The sequence below is a fragment of the Sarcophilus harrisii genome, chromosome 1, assembly GCF_902635505.1.
Source record: "Sarcophilus harrisii chromosome 1, mSarHar1.11, whole genome shotgun sequence".
NCBI lineage: Eukaryota > Metazoa > Chordata > Mammalia > Dasyuromorphia > Dasyuridae > Sarcophilus > Sarcophilus harrisii.
Window position 1 is genome coordinate 38,430,486 of NC_045426.1, and position 26,051 is coordinate 38,456,536.

General features: G+C 34.1%; 1 protein-coding gene across 6 annotated transcripts in view; it reads left to right on the forward strand.

The window, feature by feature from the left end:
* The window catches only part of CHL1 (cell adhesion molecule L1 like), a 267,221-nt gene that overhangs the window by 39,957 nt on the left and 201,213 nt on the right, over positions 1-26,051 (forward strand). For 5 of the 6 annotated variants that reach the window (XM_031954105.1, XM_031954085.1, XM_031954075.1 and 2 more), the window contains one exon: positions 13,728-13,809. The exons of the other annotated variant lie outside the window; for it this stretch is intronic. The gene's annotated coding sequence lies outside the window, so the exon portion shown is untranslated. The remainder of the gene's footprint in view (positions 1-13,727; positions 13,810-26,051) is intronic. 6 annotated transcript variants of the gene reach the window in all.

Genomic DNA, 26,051 nt, shown 5'->3' on the forward strand with positions numbered 1-26,051 from the left:
TATATTTTTAGCTTTCTTCTACCTGCTATTGCATTTTTTGTTGTTTCAGAGTTATATGTATCTATTTTCTCTAGCATTGCAACTAGTTACCTTTTCACCCAAGACTACAGTATAAAGTTGGCTATTTTCCTTTTCCACTGGCATGGCTTGGGATACTTGGGATGACTGATTCGTGTTTCCTAGCAGGAGATCATGTTTGGAGTAGTAACAGGGGTGACAAGTAGGCATGGGAATGGCAGGAAATTAAATTTAAGATACAGAAAACCTGAGTTTTAACAGACTTTATATGTCCTTAGGCAAATCACTAAATACTCTGGGCCACAATTTGCTTTTCTTTAAAATTATATGATTATAGAAGATGACATTTCAGGTTTCTTCTAGGCCTAATGATGCTATAATGCTATGTTCTTCTTCCCTGACTGACATTCCTGAGCATCAGAAAAGAGAAGGCATCATAATATTGACCTACCAGGGATAATCGTTGAGCATTTATCAAAATTCAGGCCTGAGGCCAGTAAAAGGGAGGGGCACAGCCAGAAAGCTCTTTTACATGGACCTGATTGAAGAAAAGATGTTCCCCATTTCTATCCCTCCCTTCAGTTGCTGAGTGAATGCAAGGTATTGCAGAAGACCTGGAGTGAAATCCTGTCTGTGACACTGAACAGGCCTACGACAGTCATTTTCTCTCTGAGCCTCAATTTACTCATTTCTAGAATGAGGTTGTTCTGTTATTGTTGTTCAATCATTTTAGTCATGTGCACTTCTTGGTGACCATATTTGGAATTTTCTTGGCAGAGATATTTGAATGGTTTGTCATTTCCTTCTCCAGTTCATTTTCCAGATAAGCAAACAGAGAATAAACTGAGTTAAATAACTTGCACACAGCTAGTAATTATCTGAGATCAGACAATTGAGGAACTTAGGTCTCCATGACTCTAGAACCAACAATTTACCCACTGAGCTATCTAGATCCCAAAGTATCTCAGTATTCTCTCCAATGTTATCAATGACTTCATAACTGTTCAATTTAATGGCCATTTCTCGGCTTCATGGTTTTTGTCTTCTCTGTGACATTGCCATTCTTAACCAAGTTCTCTACTGGTTACCATCCTTTTCCTCTACTTTCATGGCATGGTTTTCTCCTGTTTCTTTTCCTCCTTATTTGATCTGTCTTTTTCAATTTAGTTTGCTAGAACATCATCTATGGCTTCGCCCTCAGATCAAGACTCTAGAGCTGTTACCTCCTTGTCCCAACTGAAGATTTTTTCTTGCTCCTTGTCCCAGGTGTAAAAGTTCTGAAATGAAAGTCTCCCCTGCCTTCTTATACAAATCTCTGGTCTATTTGCAGGCATGCTTTCTGCTGTAGACCCAGTTAGAGATGGAGGATTGATAAAGGTATCGGGCATTGAATCTAGGGTCTCTAGACTTATTTTTCAGTCCTCTTTACTAGAGAATATTGAATGAATTATATGAAAGTCTAGATAATTGTCTGAAATCTTCATTTTGTATTGCATTCGTTTTTCTATAATGACATGAAGTGATGAGGGGTTTTGTCACAACTTCTCCTTCCTCTCTCTCCCACCTTCAACTTAGAAGCTTACTATGTTAGAATTCTTAAAGCACATAGAAAATAATTTTGATTCCTACAAAGACAAGTCTATACAAATAGCACATGGAGGAATTTCCAGTGTATATGAAAGTGGGAGATTTTAACTTTAGCTTCTAAATTGTCAAGGTGATCCATGTTTCCTTTTTTTTTATTCCAAGAAAATGAAGTGAAGAATACCCCCCTCTCTCTTTCTCTCTGTCTCTGTCTCTCTCTGTCTCTCTGTCTCTCTCTCTCTGTCTCTCTCTATCTCTCTCTCTCTTTCTCTTTTTCTCTCTCTCTGTTTCTCATTTTCTCTCTCTCTCTCTGTCTCTCTCTGTGTATGTATGTGTGTTCTTCATATTAGTATTATATTGTCTTTATTAAAATGTTCACTTTTAATATCTTAGCTTATTAATATTATTTTGGTATTATATAGCTGAGCTGGCACCAAGTTAATTGGAGCTCTGTAGTAACATGCTCTAAAGAATGCTTTTGTCTTGGTCTCTGCCTCCCTAAAGATATCTAGCTGTCAGCTGATGATGTGACCCTTGACTTCAAAACCAGTCTGTTCAGTACAGTCTAGGGCAGCTATAGAGACTTTTTTTAAAGGAAAATTTTATAGAGCAACAGAACTGATTCTGTAGCATCTATAGCTAGTAAGTCTCTTTGTCCTCCTCTGCTTCTGATTGATGTTCTGATATTTATGATAATATGAGCTAGTAGAATGATTTAATTTGACTCTTTGAATCACAGAATTAAAGATGCACGCCACCTTGCCTGCAAAAGGTCACATAACCAGGCTGAGTATTTTTAGTAAGCCTTTCTTGAAATAGCTTTTAAAATGTTTGCTTCCCTGAGATGTTTTAGTTTACATTGCACTGAGGAAATTTTAGAGTTTTATTTTGTTTGTACCTTACAGGAAAAAGGAATGAGAACTTGAATTTACTATGATTAAAAATTATTTCATTTCTATGAATAGTTTAAGAGCACATTATTCTTATAGAACCTTGCCATAATTTTCTCTGTCATTTACCCTCTATATTTAAATGTCATTGCCCAAGTGTAGAGGAAGTTATGCTTTTTTCTATAATAATTTATGCAGGCCATGCTGATTAACTGGCTTTTTCAAAGAGATTCATGTGAAAATGGTGGGTGATTCTTCAAGCTGCATATATTCTGAAAGGTCTGTTTTATTCTCTAGATCGGGGTTCTTAACATTTTTGCTCACTATAGACCTCTTTGTCCCTGATGAATCTTAAGGACTACTCATAATAATATTTGTAAATAGTTGAAGACATGCTAAATTTCAACTATAGCTTAGTGAAAATAAGAATGTATTTTTCCCATTTAAGTTCACATACTCCTTAAAATCTAAATGGGTTTCTTGAACCCAGGTTAAGAACTTTGTTCTAAATCAAGTATTTATGAAATAGATGTACATTGAAAATGGAAGGAGAGAGACACACTCAGAAACAGTGAATTAGAAAGGGGGGGAAAGGGAGAAGGAAAGAGGCAGAGACAGAGAGACAAAGACAGAGACAAGAGACAGAGAAAGAGAAAGAGAAAAAATTAGATAAAGACAAAGATAGAGACAGAAAAAGACAAAATGAGATAGAGAAAAAGACACCAAGATAGAGACAGACAGTGAAACAGACAGAGATAAAGATAAACAGAGGCACAGAGACAAAGTCAATTTGACAGAAAGACAGATAGGAGAGAGAAAAAAAGAGAAAGAGTTAGAGAGAGAGAGACAGAGTAGACACAGAGAGACAGGGACAGAGAAAGACAAAGAGATAGAGACAAAAACAAAGATGAGAGAGAGAGTGACAGAGAAAGACAGAGATAGAGAGATAGGAAGAGAAACTAAGAGAGACATACACACAGAGACAGAGAAAGAGAGACAGAGAGAAGAAAGTGAGGAAGCCTTTCGTCTGGTATTTCCTACTCACAGATTTTTGGCAAATGTTTACTTCCCTAAGAAATCACGGTCTTAGAGTCTTAGGATCTTTCTTTTGAGGTCAGAGAAAATGACTTCTCTCATTCTGTGGATTTAAAGCACACACACATACACACTTTAACCTCCCTGATATCAATTATTTTTTACTAGTCCCAATGATGAGATACTTTCTACATAAAAGGCAACTGCTTTTGTTTTTAACTAGCTTTATTTTTTTAGAAAGTTTTATGGAATTCTAAAGTGCTTATCTATCACTACAATTCCTATGTCTTAGTTCTCTCATTTGGATCTATATATTTAAATATTTAAGAAAGCTAACACATTCTTCCTAAGTAGTCGCTCCTCTAACTATCTTCAATTCTTTCAAGTATTTTTCACTTCAGAAAATTATAATCTTCCATTTGGGCATAGTTTTTTTTTTGGGGGGGGGTTGGTCAAGATCTCTTAAATTGTGGCACCCAAAGCAAAGCATGGTATCTTTAGTATAATATGACTACTATAATTTACATTGGCAATATCCTTTCACTTAACCTTACTTCTATTAAACTACTGCATAGTCCTTTGCTTGACAAACATATCATAATTTATCATATTGACTCATCTTGAACTGTATGTTTAAAACCAATACAACTATTTCACACAGACTATACATGTAGTACTTCTGCGGGTCATCAAGTATATTATAGGCAACTACAATTTGTCAGGGACTGGGCCAAGTGTTGGGGATACACTGAATAAAAGACAGTCCTTGCTTTCCCTGAAATCAGTGTAATGGGGGAGATAATTTATAAACAACTATATATGAACAAAATATCTTCAGATTAAGTTGAAGAAAATCTTAGAGGGAAGTCACTAAGATTAAGGGAGTCTGAGTGTGCTTCTTACAGAAATTATGGTATAGTAATTTACATGTATAGCTATCAAAATTATTATTTATTTCAGCATATATGCCAGTATATCAACTATTTTGCAACTTAGTCCTAACAGATAATATGTTAACAATATCCCTCTATATATTTATTAAATACACTTTCTACTTGTTTATCCAAGTTATCTACAAGTTTATCCAATGTTGAGCTGGACCAGATGAGGCTTGGAGCTCTATGCTATATATCTAGAAACTTTTTTCCATTACTCAACTTTTGGGGATCAGTATGGCTATTTTATCAGCTATAAATTTACCTAATTTTATTATCATATAGACCAGCTTTTTCCATAATGATGGTTTCATATGAGATATTGTTAAATGGCACCTTGAAATGGATCTAGACAGTTTTTAAAGTCAATATTCTTAAAAAAAAATAAAGAAAAGAAAAGTGGGGGAGGGATGTATGCCAGAAGTAACACTAGAGTTGAATCTATAGAACAAGAAAGAAAGAAATTTGACAAAGAACTTTATGAATTAACACTAGAGAATATTAATGCTTCAGATGCTTACTCAGCACCTCTACTAGTCTCTATGCTCTATTAAAGTCTGTATGCTAATTCATCAGTTTATAACTGACACCTATAAATGCATAGCTCAGACTTTGTCTCATTTCATTGCAACAAGAAGCAGACATTGACTCTGCTGAGTTACAAAAGAAGGAAAGGGGAATGTGAAGTGTGGGGTGGGAATGGGATTTCATTCTATTATAGGAGGTCCCCACTTCAGGGCATCTCAAGGCTTCAAGGACACTGCCTAAAACATAACCTTCATCTTTCTTTAAAGCTACATAAAGAGAGAAAAGTAAATCATTGATTTCTTAGAAAGGATTCACAGAGACTAATTAAAAATCACAAGTCTCCAAGAAACATTTGCCAAATAGAAAAACCTTAAGGATGCAATGCAAGGAATAATACATGAAAATTGCTCGTGATTGATAAATACAGGGAAAAAAATTCACCAACCAAAATAATTCATTGATTTTCAATAGAAATTTAAGGGAAAAAAAACTAAAATTAAAATTACAAGACAGATAATGTCTAAATTGAAGAATTCCATTAGTAAACTACAAATTCTGCAAATAGCCAGATGAAAGGATTCCAAATGTAAAGGAAAGAAAAGACAAATAACATAAGAATATAGTGAGACTATTGAGACTAAGAGAAGAGAATAACAAATTTTGAAAAGCAAAGACACTCAAGATGAAACCCTAAATTGCATACTCCTGAAAACCTGAGCCTAATTGCCAAGGAAACAACGAACAAACTCTTTATTAAAAGAGAGATATTTGAAGTATTCACATCTATCTTTTCATCCCCCAAAAAATAAAGTTTATTGAATAAGAATATTTGACTTGTGAACTTCCTAAAGTACTGAAATAAAAAAGTAAATGAATATGTTTTCCAATAAATCAGCAATAAACTCTACAGAATACGTTAAAATATTGTGATTAATTGTTGAGTTACAATTATATACCAGGGATGTGCTAGGTCATATCTGGAGTACAAGAGTATAAGGCATTGTTCCTGTACTCATGAAACTCATATTCAAATGGGTAAAATGATCATCATAATAATAATAAATGAAAGGTAGGGACATGATAATGCAAATTGTGGGGCATTGACAAAGTGCTACAGAAATCCAGAAGAGATTGAGATTTTGGGGGATGTTATGGAGTCAGGGAAAAAGTAACTGGAATGGGGACATTTGACATATACATTGAAATATGGAGAAAAATTTTACCATGTAACAGTGGGAGCTAGAGATGGAATTTTATTGGAAGGTAATATGAAGCAAGGCATAAAATTGAAGTAGAATTTGGATATGTTTAGAAAATAGCAAGCAAATCATTTGGTCCAAATCAATGGGTCCATATAAAAGACTGGTAAAATGGGTGCCAATTGGGAATGCCAATAAAACATAGAAATTCTGCATTCTAAAAGGAATTCACAGTCAGTTAAGTGAATTTCAAATGACAAAAGAAAAAGTTAACACTTCTTTTTTGCTTGTAAGTACATTCTGTTTAGTGAGAGTAATAATTAAAATATTTCTAGAATGCCTCTTAAATAATTATTAAAATTTTGACTTATTCCATGTATAAATTTCATGTATAGATATTTTATATTATAAATGTTTGATTCATTGAAATTGAATAGATATATCTATCAATGTCCTTTTTTGTTCATAACTTTCAAGCAGTTAAATTATTCTTATATTTTCTCTTCTTGATCTGTTTCCCAGATGTCATTTTTCTTGTAAGATGTTTCCCATTCTGTCCTATTTTTTCATTCTTTATAATCTCTTTTATTATTTCTTGGTCCCTCATAATTTCACTTGGCTTCCCCTTGCCCAGTTCTAATTTTCAAAGTTATTTTTATCTTTGAGATTCTGTATCTTTTTTTCTAGTTGATAAATTTTTTTGCATAATCTTGTTTTTCTTAGATGCTTTTGACTTTTTTTCCCCCTCAATGATTCTCATTTCACTTTTAAATTCTTTTTTGAGTTCTTTGATAAATTCTCTATGTGTGGGGAGCCATTTCACATTATTCTTTGAGTTGGAAACTCTTTTTATTTCAGTGTCCTCTTCTGAAGATGAACCCCACGTTTTCCTGTTTCCATAGTATGTTTCTATGGTAGAGTTCTTTCTTCTTTTCTGGTTCATTTTTTTTAAAATAAGAGGTATTAGTGTCAGCATCTCTAATCCTAGGGTGAGGGAATGGGGGGATGATGTCTGGCTTCACATTAGGTCTCCTCTCTGGCCAAGAACCCCAAACCAAGAGCTCACTCTCCCACAAGTAGCCACAGCTAGAAGCCTCCTTCTCCCATTGCCTCTTCTCTCACAAGTGATGATTCCTTCCCCCCCCCCCCCCACGGCTGTGCAGCACACCTGGGCCTGGCATTCCTAATCAGCCCAATTCTCTCAATATTCTGGGTCTTAGACCTCACTCTACAAACAGTCCTGAAGCTGAAAGTCTCTGTGCTTCCTTTTGAAGTTCCAGCCACACCCAGCTAGCCCCAGGGTTCCCCACTTGCTCTTTCTAGGGAGCTAGCCTGGAAGTAGAAGCATTTTAGACAGGTTAATCCTTGGCTTGAAGTCTTTCTTCAGAGTTTCTTGGGTTGTATCTAGGGGACCCCTGATCTGCCCCAAGTCTTCTTGATTTTTTTACCAGTCTATGTATACCCTGAGGTACAAATTTGTTCTATTTGTGGAGAAAATTGGAAGAGCTTGAAAATTACCAATTAACTGTACCATCTTCCCAGAATCCTCCTGGAATAAATATATTTATATTTACCATTCTAGCAATGATATTAAAAAAAAAAAACGGGTACTGAAGTTTTTGTGATTGGAAAATGTGTGATTCTTATCTGTGTTATTGCTTGAAATGTTTTTTTTTTTTATTTACTTAGTGAAGCTGGTAGAACATCTGCCATTTAGTAGAGATTGCAGGATTTTGCCAGGAAAACAAAAATTTTTATTAAGCATTCTCATTAACTACACCCTTGAGAGTTAATCAATTATATGAAAAGAAGAAAGAGCTATATCAACAGGTTATGATACCTTTATCCCTAGTAAAATCATTCTGGTTATAACCATGTTGTGGAAGGTTAATTCTTGCATAAGGAAATTGCCCATCTCCTTGGATTAGTAGCAAAATTCCAGTTCATCTGACTAATGTGAGCACTTGCTCACCCAATGGTGTATGAGACAGATAAGAGCTCTCCAGACTCACGCTGTTGCTGTAGGCATAGAGATAAGCATGGGCAGTCACTACTGGATAGATTGATGCAGAAACACAGAATCACATAAACACAGATTCACAGAGTTGGAAGGGAGATTGAAAGCCCTTCTGATACCCAAAGAAAGAACTTCAGCCATGACATATTGTCCAAGTGGTCATTCAGTCATTGCCAATGAAAAAAAAAAATAAAAAACGAACCCACTGCACCATGAAATGATTTGTTTCGCTTGTGGGTGTCTCTAATTGTTAGAAAACATTCAAATTGTTAGGAAGCATTTAACAACCTCAGTCAGCCTTTTTGCAAAGTCCACCCATCTGTCCCTAGGTCTACTCTCTAAAGCCAAGCAAATTCAGTCCCTCCTACATATGACAGCAATTTTAATACTTAAAGACATCTTTCTTGTCCGTCTTAAGTCTTCTCTTGGTTAGTCTTCTCTCCATCATGCTAACCCTAACCAGTCATCTTAGTAAGACATGATATGGTTTCCAGGGAAACTGGAGAAATGAGTGTGGCTATCTCAGCATGATCTTTCACTATTCACGGAAAAACAAGTCAGACACATGGCATATTGACACTAAGATAAAACTGCTGCCTCCTGGGAAGCAATGACAGCACGAGACACAGGGTTATATGAAGTTATTTGAAAAGAGATGACTCATTATAAATGTAATGGTATTTATGAATCATAATTTAAAGAAATTTTCCAATTTACAACCATGAATCAAAAACTTATAAAATGTGTCTTCATATAAAATTTATATAGGATAGATGTAATTATTTTTTGCTTGTTTATTTATCTCTTCAACAAAGGATTTTTTATTTGGAAAGGATAGTTGAGAACTGATACCACAACATTCATTATACAGATTAGTAAACCAAAGACATTCAGAAGTCTAGAACTATAATGGATTTTGCCAGCCAACTAATTCAGTCCTTTCACAAGACAACAGAAGAAAAGAGAGGTTAAATGATTTGGCCAAAATCACCATGGGTATTAAGTGATAAAAATAAAATGTGAATCCAGATTCTCTAAAGTTAAGCCTATTACTCTTTATGCTATACCATGCAAACTCATTTTTGCACAAAGCTACCTGTCTGACCATCATGGAATACTCATGATGGTATGAGCATCACATGGGAAACTATATTATTTGATGATTAGAGAATTATTTTCTGATTTCTTTTGACATCATGAATGTATAGAATTGAAAAGAATTGTGGCTTAATTATTAAAATCCAGCTTTAATTCATTAATGGCATATAGGGGGAGAGTATTACTGATGTCTTAAATCGCAGAAGACATCACACAATATTTTTTTGGGGGGAAAACTGAAGAAGGAAAATCCTTTGATAGTGCCATAATTAGGTGATTACATGACATGAAAATTTTACATTAAAATGATTGCACATGTCCAGTTCTTATTCCTATCCCTACTTTTGTCACCATAGAGCTTAATATTGTGCCTTTGGTCACAGAAGTTTTTATCTCCAGGTTCCCATTATCAAATGCTAAACATCTTCACCTGGCAGTCCCCTGTCCATCTTAAATTGAATATGCAAAATGGAATGAATTTTCTTCCTATCTTCCTCCCAATTTCAAAATCTAATGTATAAGTGTTGCAGTCACTAAAATTATCTGGTTTTATAGCCTACCACCCTTGAATCTTTCTTCTTTTCCTTTCCCTATATCCTGCTTTCATGTCTTCTCTAGTCTTCTACCTTTTCTATCACATGAAGGCAACCCTTTCTTTACATTAAATTAAACATGACCGAAATTCAGGCCTCCATCTTTTTTCATGTCCTAATTGGCCTCCCTGATTAAAATCTTTCCCCAGTCTAATCCTTCCTCTGCCTAGCTATCAAAATAACCTTCCTAAGATATAGACATGGTCATTTTATTTTTTAAATTAGGAATCTTTTTTAACTCCCTCTAGCTTTTAGAAAAAGATATAAATTGTTCAACCTAACATTTAAAGTTCTCTTTAGCCATCTCCAATCTACCTTTCCATTATTTCATATTATTCTTTTTTATGTTCTTTTTTTCCAACAGAAATGACCCACTAGTTGTCCTCCAATGCAGCAGTACAATTTTCATCTTCTGGCCATTCAGATTGTCTCCCATTTTGATTATGTAGTTTATCATTATGTTTCATGTCTTAGAACATTTAGTTTTTTTAGCAGTCAAGTTCAGATGCCACTATCTTCTCAAATCCTTTCATGACCCCATTAGCTGTTAGTGAGCTCTCATTTTTCAAATAGCTCAATAGTCACTTATTTGCATGTATTCATTCCTTAGAACATAAATTCAAGGAGAGGAAATGATCATTTTTCCTATTATTTTGTGTTTTCCTTGCTTTTTATACATTAGATACTTGATAAATGTTCAGTAAATGGAATGGTGAATTTAGAATTTCAAATTTAGAGTACTGGATGGACCTTTAAAATATCTTCGTTTTAAAATGTGATAACTGATCCCCAGAGAGTTGAAATATTTGTCTCTGGTTACATAGATGCCAACTCACAAAGTTAGGATTCGTACCCAGGTAAATAATTGAATGAATGAACAATGAATGAAAAAAATAAAGGAAAATTTTAAGAGATGATTTTAGGACCTGTGCTAAGCTCTGACCATAAAGGGACAAAAAAAAATACAGTATTTACCCTGAAAGAGCTTTCATTTTCATGGGGAAGGACAATGCACATAGTAGAATCATAGGCAAGATGAAACATTTTATCTAAATAATTATGGAGATAATGATTGTATTCATGGGAGAATGATATATCCCATCCAAGAATAATGGAAGAATTGTGTGGTTCATCTTCCAAAAGTGGAGGATTTGATAGCATGAGGAGTATAAAAAGTTAGGTAACTTGGATTGTAAATTCAACCAATTGTAACTCAGACCAATGTAAGCCTTAAAGGAGGGGTAAAGAACTGAATTAACAGTATAAAGCTTGCTCTTACTTGTGTATTTGGTGTGTGATTCACTCTAGAGCATTCCCACTTCTCATGAGAATCGCTGAAAAAAGGATTCTTCTCTCTCTCTAAAAAGGGATTGGTTGTAACTCTACTTCTGGACTAGCTTATAACTGGAGAAGTAATAGGCAGTGGCAGTTCATCCTAGGATTATTCCTGCTGAGTTTCATGGGGTCTTTTAATAACAACTAGAAAGTTGGATAGTAAATAACTAGAGAATAGGTAGTTGTGATGACCACATATTTTAAAATCAGCCGGAGTCAGGAATTCAGCTTAAGGGAAAATCTTCTATCTTTATTCTTCTTGAGGTGAAGGGGGATTGCGATAGCAATGTGAGCAGCTGCGACAAGAAGCCAGCCAGAAGTCTCTTTCCGCTTCTCTCTCCTCCCCTCTGCTTCCACCCACCAAAATCATCATTTCCTATACAACACATCAGGACTTGCACAGAGAGTGGACGGGGACCATTCTTTCTCCAAGCATATATTTTAATAGAGTATGGTCCAATTACTATTTAGCCTTGCGTGCTTGGGACCTCAGTGCATCAACTCGAGCTTCAGCCCATTACAGGTAGTAAAAAAATACATAGTTGATGTTGAGTTGGAATATTCATATGGGAGAGGCATTAATTATTTTGTTGGAGGAGAGAAAGGGCAAAGGGACTTTGCTCAAGATATAAAGTTCTAGATATGAAAAATTAAAACCCTTTGTATGGATGGCCAGGCAATTGGAGAGGCTACTGAGGAGAAAGGTAATGAGCAGAGAGTAATCATAATATCCTATATTTAGAGGTACAAAGGACCTGTCCTTTAATGACCATTTTCAATTAGCTTGATGTGTTTAGTAGATAAAATAAAGAATAAAACACATGTACATTATCAATCCAGTGGGAAAGGGCCCCATTAAATTCTTTATAGTACCTTGTGTGGGTGATATGCAAATATTTCTGTTTATTACAATTGAAATAATCACAGTGTCAGTAGTAAACCCTAATGGGATTGAAATGAAGCCTCCAGAGAAAAGAAGTAGGAGAAGAAACTTAGTTTAGTGTCAGTTGGTCAATTGGAAAGTGATAGGTACTATTCACATTCTTTCTGGGGTGAAATTCTGCTTTTCAGTATATTCGTGTGAGGTTTCCTTGGGAGGCAGAGGGATCTGTTTATACTTCTTGGCAACAGTTTTTGAACTGAAGCCAAACTGAGAGATTGTCAAGGAGTAAACAGCAAGAAAGTAGGTTGCTTGCATATATTAGTCCCTCAGTTTCTTTCGGACCAGAGGAGATATTGTAGCTTTCACAAAGATTCTTAATTGGCAATCTCTCTGAAAACACTGAGTTATACAGGGTTTGATTATTATGGATATAAGGGAGCAATTTAAGACAACCCGTAGCCTAAAGCCTTTGAACCACTTTGAAATTTGAGGCTTCCTTTTCACCCCAAAGAAGTAAGCATATGTTTTCAACACTACACTTGGAATTGGTGAAAAGCAGAAAGCAGATTTCTTTGCAGACTTTTTTTAAGAGTTGATAGTGATCAAATTTTAGAAAACCATCTTGTCCATTTAAGACAAAATTAACATGGTTCTAGTAGTAAGAAACTTAGCTTGGTGTTAATAAACACAAGACTGCACTAAGCATAAAGAAGAGCTGGTTTTAAGTCAAGTCTTTACACACTGGCAGTTTGACCATGGTCACTTAACCTTTTCTTGTCCTAGACAGCTGCCCCAGGCCAAATGCAACAAATGACTTACTCTTCTATCATGAATCAGTCTGCACACTAGTGGTTCCCCAAAATAATGAAATCACAAAGTCTAGATCAAAAATGAAAAAATAACTGTTAAAATTGAGGATTCATGACCTTTGGTATATAAGGATTTAAATATATATACATATATATGTATATATATTAATATAGTTTATTTCCATTTAATCATGTACGTATTATTTTATACATTTAAAATATTCTTTTAAAAAGAGGTCTATAGGTTTTAACAGATTGAATACTGATGTCATGAAGCAATATTTACAAATTGCCTTTGGAACTTATAAGCTAAGTAATAGATATTAAGGACAGCAAAAACATATTTAGAAACTCTCATGAAGAAACCAAACTGATTTTTTTGTTGTATTTGTTTATCTGTCAATATATCTATCTATCCAGCCATTCCTCTATTCTCTCTCTCTCTCTGTATATATATATATATATATATAATATAACTATATTTCTATGTATCTATCTGTTTTTTTGTTCTAAAATTCACAAAGCAGTTTCATCAGATATGAAAATCCAGGACAGGATCACTTCTGGAATATTAAAGGGAAATTGATACACTATTATTAGGGAACATTTTGTTCATATGTAAATGTACTCAGTATTATTGTAATATATCTATTTCTTTGGAAACTGATTTCTTTGGAAAGAAAGAAAAATGGATGAGAAAGTGATTTTTATTCAAGGTACGAAGCAAAAAATGATGATGTTTGAGGAATCTCTCCCAAGATTATATTTATTTCCAAATTTACAACTTTTTAATCTCTCTCTAGGTGCTGTAAACTGAGAACAATGATCTAGACATAAGCCTGCAGAGAAATTTCATATAGAAAATAAAAGAAGTTCAATTTACTGGTAAGAATAGTCTCCTTAATTAAATACTCAATGTATTTTTCAATAAGCTTAATTATTATTGCAATATGTTGAAGACAGGAAGAACTTGAGGGCTATAAGAATATGAAATAAAACAGATGTCATGAAGCTGTATGCATAAAATAATAGGAGGACACAATTTGTTTAGGAAAATTATATAATGTCTTCATCTTTTAAAATATAAAATGATGGGCTGTTATTCCAAAGCAAACTATTTACTCAAGTATTTCCTTTTTTCTTTTTTTTTTCTTTTCTTTTTCATCTCTTCCTTCTTTTTTTGTTTTTGACTGAAGAGCGTAAACAAAGGATGTTGGGAATTGTAGTTTATACTGGTTAGAAAGATGAGCAGATATGAAGAGAAACCTGAGAATTTTGGAACTTCACAGAGATGTGTGCTAGCTGTGGGATACTGAAAAGTAAAAGGAACTATTATTGCAAAGTGAATCGAATGTTTCACATTTAGAGGCTTTTTTGGATCACTGATCCATTTAAGGAATCATCTGACTAGAAACAATTTGTTGTATGCTAGAGGGTACCTGTATCTACTCTGTCACAACAAGAAACTGGTGAATTTATCCTTCACCACTTCTTTCCCCGTCTAGTCTTACTGCTTCCAGCCTAACAGACATTGCTAACCCTTTGAAGTCCCATGTTCTTTATTGAACACTGTTTATTTTCTGATTGGAATTTTATAATGGACTATGTCTCTAGATCAACTGAGCTGATTTGAATTGCCTTTGGAGAAATTAAGCACTGAACTGGGGACTAAATTTTTGGTACCAGAACAAAGGGGAATGAATCCTTTACATCAATTGTCCTATATTAACTATGAGCTTCCTTCTGGTGAGACCGAGAGAGGTTCATTAGATAATTTCAGTCTATTTGAATGATGAAATGTAGCAATGGGAAAATTCTAGTATAGCAAGTGAGTCGTATCCCTTGATTCCCTAATATCATATCTTAGATTTGTTTTGGAAAGCTTGCCATGTAATACAACTCAATAGATACAAAGTGTCCCAGAACTTACAGACTGGAAGGAGAACAAGTAGGTTCTGTGTTTACTGTTATAATCTAAATCAACACTTCTGGAACTTTTTTCAAATGCAACCTATTTCACCTGAGAAATTTTTATGTGCACTTGAGTATATAAGTATATAAAATAGGAATACAAATCAAACATTTATTGATAATAAATAAAAAAGTAAAACCATAATTGGGCATATATATGTATAAAATATTATTTATTTTTATTTATTAAATATGAAAACAAATTTGTATATTAATGAGATAGATATGATTATTTATTTTTGCATAAATAACTGGATCTTGGAATATTTGATACTTTTTACTGTTACCTTTTTTTTGTGTGTGTGATCTACACATTCAGTTATATGATCCTATATGGGGTTGCTGCACACAGTTTAAGAAGTTTGGGTCCAAATCATTATGTTAGTAACTAGTCATTTCCTGTTTCTTTGAACATAATCCTTGTCATGTTATTTGGAAGTCTTCATGCTCAAGACCTCCTGTTCTTCAGAAATTTGAATTTATAACTATGCTTATTTATTATTAATTGACTATAAGAAACAAATGAATGGTCATTGAAGTTTATTTTTTTTTATAGTAAGATATAGTGGAAACAGAAGTAAGTTCAAAGGGAAATACAGACAGGCAGGACAATTTTGAAAGTAACATAGTTAAAAGGTTCGAGTTAATAACAACACTTCCTGGGCACTAAGCACAAAGTTGCTACCAATCAGCAACAAGGAGATTCAAGTATGCTCTGCAAGAATTGAATTGGTTGAAAAACAAAAACCACCAATTTGGAGGTAGTAAAGCTTTGTTCAACAATCCAGCAGGTCCTCAATTCTTTCTCCTATTTACTTTTAAGTAAATTTTCTTTTATTAACTCTTTAATGAATTAAGGGTATCTTCTTTCATTCCATTATTAATCATGTCACTAGGAAGCTTATCTGCATTTCACCTAGCTCAGAAAAATTCTTTTGCTCCCTCATTTTCCACTATGCCACAAGATCTCTCATGGGAATAGTATTATGTTCTATTAACAGAAATTCTTGACATCTTCACTGTTTCTATGGCTATATGAACTAATGTTTGGCTTTCCCAAAATGGTTTGTCTTCCTCAATTTTTTTTTTGATAAATTACTATTTCTTTTGTTCCAATTGAGGATGAAGCAAGTTACTTTGTCATTCTAAAAATAATAATTTTCATGGAAATGTATATGTAAAATTCTCAAACAGTAGGAATCCTATATTGTTAAATATTTACAACTCATATTGTATTTATCCCTTAAATTTCACTCCAACACTTGTAATTTAATTTGTCTGCTGTGCCTCTTCATTTGAACATAAATAATGGCAAAGCAATGTATGCTGCTACAATGAAAATTCTTATTTACTTATTTTGGAGAATGATGAATAATCCCTAAGTCTCTGATTATATTTAAATACAAGAATACCTTGTTTTTTATAATTTTTCCAAAATTCAATTTTACTTCAATATTTTAGTGCATTTTTCTTTAATTACATGTTAATTATTTATCATACTTTGTACAAATATATAAAATATTAATGTTTACATATACACCTATATAATGTGTATGTAAACAGATTAGCTAGATAAATCAATGAATATACTTTTATCTCATTCTTTTAAAGTACTCACTATATCTCTAAGAAGAAAAGACACTGAAAGAGGAATAAATAAATAAATTTGTGACAGTGATGGGAAATCACATTGAACAACTCCAACATACCTACTGAGCATGACATGAATTGATGGATTGATGGTTTTCATTGTGGTTTACAGCTCCATTTATTGATTGTAATGGGCTTCTAATACATAGGAAAGACTATAGATGCTGTAAATCTAGGTGATACATGGACTACATAGCCATCAAAGTATAGTACTTGCATTTAATTCTGTTCTAACTGTTTTGGTGTACAGAAGAGTACAGCTGGATTCTTTGGATTAATGGATATCTTGGATATTGAATATTTTTAAAAAGAAATTTTAGCAGGTACAGGGGATTGATTTCTAATATCAGTGAATAAATCTATTCTTGAGGATAACTAACTTCTAAACCATTTAGAGAAATAATGCAAAAAAAATTCTGCAAAATCAAAATCTCGCACTAAAAAATAATAGATGCAAATCATTAAAACTAAGGTTTATAGAAATGCTAATCCTTTCTATTCAATAATTAAATCTAGGATTTCAATATTTCTAGTGATGAGACATTCACAATGTATTAGAAGATTCCATCACATGCTAGAATACTCCATATTAATATTTCATGCTATACATATTTCATAATGATAATTCTGTTTTGTCCCTTTTTCTCTATCCATGATTTCCATATATTTCTAGCTCTATGCCCCTGCTCCACAATTAATAATTCTTTTTCATATTTGATGTTTACGCTTTTGAAATATTTATGGGCTATTATCATGTTCCTTTATTGTTGTTTATCCAGGCTAGGCATATTGAGAACTCTTTCATTTCCTCACCAGCCAATCACTCTAGTCCCTTTATCATACTTTTGCCTGTTCTTTGGATTGTCACCAGTTTGCATTCATAAATTAGAATGCAAGGTGCCAAAAAAATGATTTTTTAGTTGCATGAAGAAGACCTTGCATGAAATCATCTTTAGAGAAAATTTTGAGCTTAAAGGTAGTAAAACTCAGGAAGGATTAAATAGGGAAGCAAAGCTAGACCAAAATGTTGCATAAAATACACATATATGCATTGTGATTTGCATTCACTTCTAGAAATGTCAAGATTAACAGAACAAAGGGGGGAAAGAGTAATTCTTTGTAGAATGTGGAAATGTTCCTTTTTCTCCACTTGAATAATATAACTAATTTTGAATCTTCTATAAGTTTTCATTCATACCCATATTGATGCATGATATAGTTGGCAATTAATAAATGTTTACTAAATTGAATTATTGAATTTAATTGATGTCATTTTATTTTATTAAACATTTTTTCTTGTCATGCACTGTGTTAAATACAAAGGCAAAAACAGTACTTGCAGTAAAAAAAACTCATATCTATACATTGGGAAATATCATTCAAATAGCTATCCAAGTAAATAATATAGATGGGATAAACTGAAGGTAACCTCAATGCTTAGTGAAGGCACATTAGTGCCCCTTAAAGTGGGGATTTTAGCTGAGACTTGAAGGAAGCAAGGGAAGCCATTAGATAGAAAAAAAAAGGAGGAATAACATTACAAGCACCAATGAAAAGCCATGGAATCAGAAATGGGGTATTATTTTATTTTATTTTTTGGTCAGTTTAAAAGTTATTTTTTTCACAAACACATGCAAAGATAGGCTCAGCATTCATCATGCAACGCTGTGCATTCCAATTTCTTTTTCTCTTCCCCCTTCCTTAGATAACAAACAATATGATATGGGTTAAACATGTGCTAAACATACTTCCTTATTCATTATGCTGCTCAAGAAAAATCAAATTGAAAGGGAAAGAATAAATACAAGAAACAACAAACAAACAACAACAACAGGTGAAAATACTATGCTTTGATCCACATTGAATCTCCCTAGTTCTCTTCTCTCTGGTACAAACATTTTTGCAGATGTGGATCCTTTCTCTCTTTTATGATCTCTTTGGGATACAGACCTAGTACACTGGCTCAAAGGGTATGTCCTAGGGTATGGGATGCTGCTAAGCGGGAGTACAGAGGCCACATCAATCTTTGGTGCACAATAACTTTTCTGCCACATTGCAGAAATGCTTTGTTGAGCAAAGAGCAATGATTTGTGATCATGGGAATGCGTTTGGTCTGAGGGTCACAGTGTAGTTGTTCTTAAGCAGGGATGCCTTAACAGGGCCTCTTGCCTGTGAGTGGGTTACTAGAATGCTGGATTGCTCTCCTCCCATTGGCAGATACCATGCACAAAGCCCATGAACTGCTTCTTTGAAAGGTGATTGGGAATTGCCTACTGTTCACATGCTGGTCATGTTTCCAAAAATGTATATCAACAAGGCTGTATGGCATAATAAACTGGAGTCTCCCGCCTCATTCATCTCACCTCTGAGATCAAAGGACTCATATACTTTTATTTCTTAAGATGGCCACAACAGGTAAGGACAGTTGTATTGTTCCAAATTCCTCTCCAGGATGGTTGAATTAGTTCACAACTGGAAAAGGAGAATCTTGTGCAAGGAAAAGCAAGGGGCCAGCCTTGGGTCATATAGAATGTGGAGTTAAGCAAAGTGAAAGAAACTTAGAAAAAATAAAAATAGTTCGGGTTATCTTTCAGTGCCAAACAGGGTAATGTGTGTGTGTGTGTGTGTGTGTGTGTGTGTGTGTGTGTGTGTGTATGTGTGTGTATATGTGTGTGTGTTATATAGGAGGAAGTCACTGGAATTTATTGAAAAGAACTTTTAACATAGTTAGACCTGTATTTTAGGAAGATCACTTTGGAAGTTGAATGGAAGCTGAACAAGAGTAGGGAAAGATTTGTAAGGGACCATTATACTAGTTTAGGTTTGAAGTGTTAGTGGCCTGCCCTAGGGTTGGTGGTAGTGTCAAAGAAAAAAGTGGAGAGCATACAAAGCATACAAAAGAAGTATGAGAGCATATAAAGGTAGAAATGCTAAAACATTGCAACTAATTGGATATAGGAAGTAAGAGGAAGAAAGGATGTGAGTATAATCTTTAATGATTGGGAAAATGGTTATGTCCTTGACAGTAAATGGGAAGTTTGGGGAAAGGAATGATTATAATGCATCTCTGCTTCTCATTCCTGTCTGCAGTAGCTTTTTGATCTTTAACTTCAATACATATTTTTGTTGTTGTTTTTACTATACTTATATATCAGGAAGAAAATAACAATCTTATTTTTTCAAAAGAGATTGAGGAGCTTGTGATGATGGTGGTAAATATGAGGTCACAATAAAGAAAATAGCAAAATAAAGTTGTAGAGTGAACTAAACCAACCACAGCCATGTTTAAGTGATGGATTTTTAAGGTTAATGGTTTTTGGATTATTTTGGCATTAAACTAGACCTTCAAAGAACAAATATATCATAAGTGAAGAAGTACATGACAGCTCACTCACATGACTCTTTTGAAATAAATCCAGTAGAAAGAATATAGATGTTATCCCCAGTAGAATGATGCCAAGAAATCCATATTCAATGAAAATATCATAAAACATCAAATAAAATTTTCCCTTCCCTGGAAGCTGACTTTTGGGGAATAGGTAGTTATTGGAAGGGCAGCAAGGTAATACAATGGATAGAGCATATAGGCCTATGAAATGTCAAATGATTCCAGGATCATTGCCAAGAAATCCCAAATGAAGTCATGAAGAATTGGAATAACAGCAACAGTTTATTGGAATACATTAGGGCACTAGTCTAGATATAAAGAAAGAATATGTTTAGAAAAGGTGAAGGGGCTTGAGAGCCTTACATTTGAGGAGGAATTTAAGAATCTGAGGGTGACTGGAAAAGAGAAGACTTATGATTTCCAGAAATATGCACTGCAAGAAAGATTTGACTGTTGGTCCAGTTAAAAAAACAAGAAAAATATATTAATAGATATTGATAGACTTTCTTTAATCTCTGGGATAGTAGTGAAGGGTAGATTGTAGGGTGTTTAATCTTCTAGTTTTTCTAGCTGATTTTTTTCCCTACCTGTCTTTTATTCCCCAGCTTTTTAAATCCCTTATGGGAATCTCATAACTGAATGTGGGAATAATGAAATTATTTATTATCACCAAATATTTGATTTCTCTACTTATTTTATATACCTATACACCAGAATCTTATTAAAAAATTGGGTGGACATTCTGGTGAACAATCTGGATTTATGTCCCAAAAGTTATCAAACTGTGCATAACCTTTGATCCAGCAGTTCTACTACTGGGCTTATGCCCCAAAGATATACTAAAGAAGGGAAAGGGACCTGTATGTGCCAAAATGTCTGTGGCGGCCCTGTTTGTAGTGGCTAGAAGCTGGAAAATGAATGGATGCCCATTATTGGAGAATGGTTGGGGAAATGGTGGTATATGAATGTTATGGAATATTATTGTTCTGTAAGAAATGATGAATACAGAGAGGCTTAGAGAGACTTACATGAACTGATGCTAAGTGAAATGTGCAGGAGATCATTATATACATTATATACTTCAACAACAATACTGTATGAGGATGTATTCTGATGGAAGTGGATTTCTTCGACAAAGAGAAGATCCAACTCAATTTCAATTGATCAATGATGGACAAAAGCAGCTACATCCAAAGAAAGAACACTGGGAAATGAATGTAAACTATTTGCATTTTTGTTTTTCTTCCTGGGTTATTTTTACTTTCTGAATCCAATTCTTCCTGTGCAACAAGAGAATTGTTTGGTTCTGCACACATATATTGTATCTAGGATATACCATGACATAGTTAACATGTATAGGACTGCTTGTCATCTGGGGGAGGAGGTGGAGGGAGGGAGGGGAAAAGTCGGAACAGATGTGAGTGCAAGGGATAATGTTATAAAAAATTACCCAGGCATGGATTCTGTCAATAAAAATTATAATTATTAAAACAAATTGCGTGGAAAGAGGGCATAAGTGGAAAAAGTTTAAGAAACCCCATCTTACTGCATAAGAGATAGGGAGCAAAATCTGGGCAAAAATTCATCACACATACATTCTCATTCTTAGAAATAAAGCAAACTAGTGAAGCATGACATACATCGTGCAGATCAGGAAAAACAGAACTACCATGTGACTTTCTGTCTAGTAAGTGATCAAATATTAAATTACAAAGTAAATCAGAGCTTCAAATCAAAGTCTAATAGAGCTCATCATAATGATACTGCCAGTGGAAGCTTTATATATGAACATCAAAGACATACACTTTATATACTTTGCCAGCAATGAAAGAGGCAAAGGAGAGGAAATACATCAAAGCTAGTTGAGAAATCTGAACATTATAATTATTTATATTTGAGTACCAGAAAGAGAAAGAAAATAACATTAAGAAAAACTAATATTGTTATTACTATGTCATTTTTCAGGCTTGTCCAGCTTTTTGTGTGACCCCATTTGGGATTTTATTGATAAAAATATTGGAGTTGTTTGTCACTTCCTTTTCTAGTTCATTTTACAAATGAGGAAACTGAGGCAACCATGGTTAAGTGACTTGCCTAAGGTCACACAGTGTCATGGCCAGATATGAACTCAGGAAGATGAGTCTTCCTGGCTTCAGGCTAGGTACCCTATCCACTGCCATCTAGTTGCCCAGAATCTATCTATCTATCTATCTATCTGTCTATCTATATCTATCCATCTATATCTTATGATATTCTCATATATATATATATATATATATATATATAGGCAAGTCACTTACCCTTTCTTAGCTGTGAAAGTGTCACACTGTGACAGTGTGAGAATAAGGGGATTGTACTAGATGTTTCCTACCTATCCCTATTAATCATATATATTTTATGAAATACTTTAATATATATATTTATTGATAACTTTTCCTCTATTATAATTTCTAAAGTAACTTGTCTTCATAGTGTCTATACTTCCCTCCCCCTTCCTATATTTTCTGTCTAATTAGTTTGTAAACTCTTTGAGAGTATGGACAGTTTTATGCCTTTCTTTTTATCTGAGATGGTTATAACAATTCCAGACAGATAGCAGATAGTTATTGACTGACTGACTTCATTTAAAAACATCATTTTGAGAAGTGATTCTTAGGCCTTATTAGACTTTCAAAACATTTCATCTCTTTCTGTCTTTTTGATTCTGTCTTGGTCCAGTCTCAATTTCTCTTTGTCTCCCTCTGTTTCTGTCTTTCTACCTCTGTCTCTCTCTATCTCTCTGTCTCTCATCTCTCTCTCTGTCTCTTTTTCTATTTCTCTCTGTCTCTCTCTTCCTTTCTCTCTCTGTTTCTGTCTGTCTCTGTCTCTCTGTCTCTGTGTCTCTCATACATGCACACATACACATATACACACACATTGTGATAATTAGAAATTAGGTCTTTTAAACTTGTTCTTGATTCTGTTATGATTTTCCATTAGTCACTGTGAGGAAAGTATGGTTGGAGCCACAGGATCCAGAGTTTAAATCCCATTTTTGCTATTAATTATATCTGTGACCTCAAATGAGTCAGCCAATTTCCCTTAGCCTCAATATCCTCATCAGTAGCATGAAAGGGATTTTACTAGAGGGTTTTTAAAGATCTCTTTGATCTCTTAAATTCTATGTTTCTATGATTCTCTGAGAAATACAAAATTGAGCTTCTTAGTACATGACTTTCCTACTTCACCAACAGAATAATAATGCCAGTGATGCTCAATCATCTACTTATTGTGTATTTACTTAGTTCTATCCCTTTTCAACTACAGGATCCATGTTATAAATGTATGCAGAATCTAACAATCTGAAAATACAAATTATAAATCTCATGGGAAAAGAACAGATAAAATGAGTAGAGAAGTTTTGCAAAAGTAGGCATGTCATTTACCCTTTCTTAGTTGTATAGTTTTCACATTTGTTAGAGTGAGGGGATTGTACTAAATGTCTCCTAGATGTCCCTATTAAGCCTATATATTTTATTATATATTTTAGAATTACATATTTTAATGATATCTTTTCTTCTATAATCATCTCTAAAGTAACTTGTCTACATAGCGTCTGTACTTCCCTCCCTCGCCTCCCATATTTTATCCCTCATTAACTTGGCTAATATAAGAAGAGATATATCTTATTCTTTTTCCTTTTTCTACCTTCTCTCTCTTATATTTTTCTCCTGCCCTCCTATCATCTAAATACCCAGTTTCTGAGACTGAGCTATATAAAGTATTGACTAAGTTAAATATATATGTATATATAGACACACATATATATGTAGATAAATATATGTGTATATATCTGTCTATATAGATATGTACACATGCATGGATACACACACATATAAATGCAAATATATATGTGTGTATATATGTATATATATACATATACATATATATAATGTGTGTGTGTGTGTGTGTGTGTGTGTGTGCATTTTTGGGGAGCAACCAGAGTCAAGTAACTTGCCTGGGGCCACCTAGTTTTAGTGAAGTTTTAACTTTATTATTATTATTATTGACAGGGAGTGGGGGAGGTTGGAGCTTAAATGGCTTGTCCAAGCTCACACAGCAGTAAATTTCAAATTACAGAGACTGGATTTGAACATTAGTCCTCCTATCTCTAGGACCAGTAGTCTAGCCACTGAGCCATCTAGCTGCCCATACTGATGTTAAGATATAAAGAAAGGGAAAATAAAAAAAAGAACTCTTCCCATGGGATATTTACATCTCCAAATAAGGATTCAATCAACAAACAAGCATTTCTTAGATGTTGATTGTGTTTTTATTGCTCTGTTAATCTGTGGGGATACAAATGCAAAGTGAAACAGCTCCTCTTATCTAGGAGTAGATTTTCAATCTGGGTAGCGGAGTCCACAAATTAGAACATTCAAGATAAATACACAATTGATAAAAGAGAATTAGGGAAAGAGAACATTAAAAGTTTGGGGAATCAGGAAAGAATTCATATTGAAGGTTGCACTTTAGATGAATCTTAAAGGTAGTAAGGAATTGGGAGTGAGGCATGTATACAAGGGAGGATTTTATTCCAGATGTGGAGGAAAATTAGTGTCAAGTCACAGTGACAGAAGACAGAATGCCATGTAGAAGGATCAGCAGGAAGTACAATTTGTCTGGGCCATAGAGTGCAGGAAGGAATGTGATTTATAATGAGGCTAAAAAGATAAGTGGTGGCCAATTTGTAAAGGGCTCTAAAAACATTTAGGTTCCTTCAATCTAAATGAATTTCCAATTAGTGGAATATTTTGTGGCTATATTTTTGAATATGAGAACTTTCAGAACTTCTCCTAGTACTTCTACCAAGAGAAGGAGGACAGTCTAAGGCTCCCAATTCACTTCCCATTCAAATGAACAATTAATAACTAAAACAGATTCACCATTTGTTAGCAGCATATTACATTATAGCACCCATTCCAGCTGTCTTAATAAAGAGCTCAGCAGCTATGAATCATGTAGAGAACCAGTAGAATACAAAACAGCAACAACAACAACAACAAAGAACAAAGAGCTTATCATGCATGTAACCTTGTAAAGTGTAAAGCACAAACATTATCTCCTCTGAGCCTTACAACAGTCCTGTGAGATGGGTGCCTTGGTTATTAGAGAAATATGTGCAATTCTTAAAATAGTATGTGAAAATGAATTATTATTATTATTTCATTTTTATCATCCCTTTATGCAGATTTAGAAATTGATGATTAGAGAAGATGAGTTACATGATCACACAAAGCTAAACAAATTTTAAATCTAAATCCCCATGCTTTAAAAACAAGTAGATGACATTTCCTATACTGACAGCCTCCCATCAGATTTGAAGGTCTGCATAGGAGAAGGGAAAGCATGGTTGCCATTTTGAATGGTTATTCCAACTAAGAGGGGGAAAATATGTGAATGATGAATTTAAAGTATTGAATCTCCTCTACAAGTTGACTTTATGAAGGAAGGTAATTTTTCCCCTTCAAATCTGCCTAGTTAAAAATAGGTCCCTTCAATGCAATGTAGTTGTAATGGAAATGGAAACTGTTTTAAATACAACATTATGTGTGGGTTGAGTCATATGAAAGTTGCATACCATAACTTGCCAAAGTGATTAAAAATGGTTTCTGCTTCTCTCTGGAGCTTAGAGGGGAGCATTTCCAGTAACAGTTTCTAAGGCTGTCATGATGCTGCACACTGCTGCTAGACACTTCAGTATTATTCGCCTGAGCTCTGATCCTGCTTCAATGGGGGATGAATAGAGACAGGGTTAACAAAATGTTAAATTTAAACATTTGGCCATTAATTCATTAGTTTATTAAACTAATAACCTTTGAGAACTGGAGCTACTGCACTTTGCCAATAGCTTCAGAATTCAAGCATGAATCAAGATGGGACAAGGAATTTGATCAACCCCCTGAATATCATATAACTCTGAAGAAGTCCATAAGTCCTACATGTTATTCTGGTTATTGGTGCAATTGGTGGGTGTGAGGAAGGGGATGCAAGAAGAGCAAATGAAATAGAAATTTCAGACGCTACTCTAAAATAGATAAGAATAATCAGATGTCAAGAAATGAATACATTATTCCTT